The sequence below is a fragment of the Mizuhopecten yessoensis genome, unplaced genomic scaffold, assembly GCF_002113885.1.
Source record: "Mizuhopecten yessoensis strain PY_sf001 unplaced genomic scaffold, ASM211388v2 hete_36168236, whole genome shotgun sequence".
NCBI classification, from domain to species: domain Eukaryota; kingdom Metazoa; phylum Mollusca; class Bivalvia; order Pectinida; family Pectinidae; genus Mizuhopecten; species Mizuhopecten yessoensis.
The window spans coordinates 1-4,606 of NW_018485935.1; the positions used below are offsets into that span (position 1 = coordinate 1).

General features: G+C 36.8%; 1 long non-coding RNA gene across 1 annotated transcript; it reads right to left on the reverse strand.

The window, feature by feature from the left end:
* Nucleotides 1-346: 346 nt before the first annotated feature.
* Nucleotides 347-3,328, reverse strand: LOC110445031. The gene is made up of 3 exons (XR_002462308.1): nucleotides 3,152-3,328; nucleotides 2,598-2,681; nucleotides 347-474 (listed from the first exon to the last, which is right to left on the reverse strand). It is a non-coding gene; the product is annotated as an uncharacterized LOC110445031 (long non-coding RNA).
* Between the last annotated feature and the right edge of the window lie 1,278 nt (nucleotides 3,329-4,606).

Here is a 4,606-nt window from a genome sequence, read left to right on the forward strand (position 1 = left end):
TTGTCTTTTGTGTGCATTTGATTTTTGTCTGTATACCTAATGTCAGGAAAACCATTTATTTATTAATCATTTATTTATATATTAATTTTTGTGGGTGTGTAACTGTAAGTGTGTGTGTGTCTGTGTGTGTTTTCTTTTTTGTCTCTGTATATAGGTACATGTTTGATTTATATTTATTCATAGTGAATTAAAAAAAACACTATTAGCAACAACTCTTAAGCTTTAAGAGCTTTAACAACAATCATGTACCATATGTGTTGTATCATGTCATTTAAAAAAAAATGAAAATGAATAAAACAAAAAAGTTAAACAATGTTTTATTTTCTCACTTGACTATATGATCCTCAGGATCTGTGGCACTAGGTGTGGACCACTTTACAACAACACTCGTTTTACCAGGGTCCGCATAGTAGACTGTGGTGTTGGGAACGCTCCATGTTATGTGAGGAGGGCGGTTCGGTGGGGGAGGGTGACCTAGAACAGTAATGGCAAAGAGCAAGTTTTTAAAGTAAGGCAATAGAACGACTTCATCTTTTGCTAACCAACGGTAGTGTTTACATGATAAACATACATTTGTCCCCGTCTTGTTACAATTTCTGTCCTTTATTGTAAGTGTGTCTTTTTCGTTCAGTGTACCGAGTAGAAAATATAATTCTCTTATTTTTTTTTCTTGTGGTAATTATAAGGATTTGTGAATAAAATGACACATTTTCGTCAGTGATGGGGTGCTGCTTATGCAATTATTTTGGGGAACGAAATTCCATGACGAAATTCCAAGCATTATCCTTGTATTAAGAGTGTCCCTTTCGTGTTGGTTTGGCTGTCCAGGATTTTTTTTTTTCACAATCCTTTTTCAAGCGCCCGGACGCTTCCTGGAAGAAGGTCATGTATAATTTTTGCCGGGAAGCGGGGCAAAGGCAATTGTAAGGGGGGATGTTGGCAGCTCTCAGGTGAAAAGTCGTTGGTCCCTTTTATACAAGAAAGAAATCCATTTAACCGAGGAAGGAAAGGCTGATCACCGCTTGGCACGGCCACGGGTCGAATGCTCGTGATATTTCCCTTTCTTGATAGCAACATCCGATTATCCCGACTTCCGTGATAGATTTCGACTGCTGACGGACAACCTTATAGAACCGGATTTCAAATAAATTTATATGACATGAAGTCGATATTTATGATAATGCTCATTAGAGTTGTGGTTTTGTTGTCACTTCCCGAGTATTCGATGTGAGGACTTGACCTTTCTTAGATTCGACTGTGATTTACTTGGCGGGTTTCATCAATGAAGCAGAAGACGTGTACCCTTCCTTCTACTTTTCAAGGGTATCAATGAAAATCTTTCCTAAGTACATATCTAACCAATTATTCAATTTTGAGTTCAAATTATTTTTTGTTTCCGGGTGCCGCTCATTTATTCACCACCTCAATTATCCCGGCGACCCATGTGTTATTATTACTGACGACTTGGGCATTGACCTCTTCATTCGGGTTCTGGCCCCGGTATTGATTAGAGCAATTTTCGGGTTTCATCGTTTCTATCGGTTTTGACGTTGGGCAGTTTGCCAATCCCGGTACACCAACGTCACACAGGCTTGCATTTCAGCTATTTGCCATATGTCAGTCCTGCTTGGTCTGGCCTGTGGTTTCCTGACAACAGAGAGCGCATACACAGGATAGCGATGTGATCCTTTTCTCCTTTGGATGCTAGTATACTGATGATGGCCAGTCGGAGGTGTCGGATGACAGTCCTCAGGAGGTTTTGCCTTCTAATGTCCAGTTCAAGGGATTTTACGCACTCCGATGTCTGTTTCAACAGTAGTTTAGACCTAAAGTCTATTGGTCCTAGAAGAACTAAAGATCTGTAGTTACAATTCAATTTGGCATAATACTACCAAATTCTTAAGGTGCAATCATATGTGTGTGTGTTACGTCCATATGTAAAGTTGTAAGGTGGTCGACGCTACTTGTAGATTTCCGAGGCCCTCGGAGGATATTGAAAAAGCCCTCGCTCTCCAGTAGAACATGCGACCATTCTCTCTAACTTGCAATTTTTCTTTCAATTTCACAATGACAGCAGAATATCTCCTCTCTGTCTGTGTTCCGATTGATATATCAAGTCACAAAGTTTACCTATGACAACTAATATAATCAGGTTCTGATCTTGAGGTGAAAGATCAAGAGATTAGCGCCCGGTCTGCTTCCGTGATAATTTTTATGCAGGCATTAAAATGGTAAACATTTTCACATTTAACAGAGGTTTTTCCGTCACGTTCTAAAATTTGCGGCATGTCTGGGATTCAATAAAAGAAAAACATTGGCGCAATAATAGATTTTAAGGAAGTGGTGTTATACGAAACTATGGCCAGTTCGTTGGGAATTGGGGCACGTAAGGGAAAGGGAGAAGGGTTTAAAAAAAAGTCCTTTGTTTTTGGTCTACAAAGATGCATGTAAGTAGAATGCTCACTAAAGTTATGGTAAATATCAAAATTTAATTTTACATAAAGATAAAAACCTCAAATAAATAACTTTTGCGTTAGTAAATGCCATTTAATAAAGCTAAAAAAGGTTTAATTGTCAATAAACAAAATGGTACTTACGGTTGCTGCAGAAGAACACACAGAAGAATGAAACCAGGGGATGAAATATTTCCGATATTGTCCCTCTTTTAACCCGAATTGATCCTTCAAAATATTAAGATGAGGTATTTTCTCAGCTTTCGAAAGAACAAGATTGTTGTTTTCTATTATTTTAAAAATCATGTTTAAGTGCTAATGTATGTATCTTCGTTATAGTAATTCAATGCCGATCAAATCACTCTTCCTTCAAGTATTATAAGTGATTCAACAATTTTAGGTCATGAAGATTTTGTTTTTGTTTATAATGTCACGAGGTTAAACAACATCGCGCAGTGATATGTTCACACTTACATATTAACATCACGTTTTGCATTTCCTCTCCGTGACCGGAGAAGTCAAATGATACGTTTGTTACAAAGAAAATGCGTTGAAATAGATAAATCAGATATCATATTCTCAACTATTATCTACTTATTTAAATCGTAATTAATGTTTAATATAAACCTCACTCTACTAGATATAAATCATCGTAATGATCATATGGATCATCGGATAGATTATGTTCAAATTTGTACCTGCAGGAAATTCAATCCAATTGCCGTTCCAACACGTGATTGCACTAGTGCTATTTCCATATGAGCCAAACACTTTGCAGGTGTGACCATGAGTGACTGTAATCTGTCCATTCTGAAAACAGTCAGTCCTACGTCCTGTATCATCAGTTGCAGAACAAGATCTCGATAGCACGTGTAGATCAGTCGCTTCCTTAAGGAAAGAAATATAACCGAATGAATATAGACAGTCCGAGATCCTGCCTCTCTTTTATTTGAAATGCAAAACGTAAATATCCAAAACCTTTATATGCACAGATCAAAATATACAAAATTTACTATGTAAGTTGAGATTTCAAGAAATTGTTGTAAGCTTGAATACATTTATAATATAGTGAACACAGCGTATTCATACAACAACGACAAAATCATCTGATTAAGTAAGACTATTTACATTTCATGTTAATGTTCAGGCTGTACTGAGTCTTACGTGTAGTATGGAGTGTTTCGATTATAACAATGTTTTGGTAGTTTTATGTGATATAAAGCATCGATAAAATGTACAGGTGTAAAGTATTATTTGGAAAACGTTAATACTGTCACTTATTTTTAACAATATTTAGGCTGGAATTAAAAACTTTTGACAATGATGACTAAACCATCAGCTCTTGAATGTACGTCATTTTTACCAGTGACATATCGGGAACTACCCATTTGATAAAAATTTACCTTTCGGAATGCTACATCTTTACATTCGAAGGTATCACTTTTGGTATTATCCAGTCAAAAGTACGTGGAATGTCGGTATATTCTGCCATACTCTTAACATATGTTTTGGTTTTTATAGGGAAACACAAAATTTTGGTATTTGGTACTTTATTTGGTAAAGTATCTTGTTCAAGAATACAACACAGTGCCGTGCCGTGACGTGCCTCGAACCTGCGACCCTTCGGTTATGATCGAGCCCGGCGTCCTATCACTAGACTAACATGTCTTAAATTAATGTTATGATATAAATTTTTACATTTTTTTTATCAAATGAATAATTCCTGATATTTCACTAGTGAAATATAATATATATATATGGTATTCAACAGAACACTATTAAATATCAAATATATCTCGACGTTGTAAATTGACCATGAATATGGAGTGACTAGCTTGTCTTGAATACCTACAGTTTACATAAAACAGAACACCCCTGTATGTTGGGGATTGGGGAAAGAATACACCTACTGTTACCCACTGCATGTATCGTAGTAGGCGACTAAAGAGGGGACACCTGCAGAATCGGGGATTTGCTTTGTGTCCTCTATTTGGGGACACAAAAGCGACCAAAATAGACCTGCTGCTCTCATTGCAATATTTTGGATGTTTGTCTTTCTTTCTACTTCTAACTACTATTTATTTCCCAGCGCCTTTCTTGTCCAAAATCTCACTTTTGGCTTAAAGGTTGAGCGTCCGCCAAGGTGAGGAAAG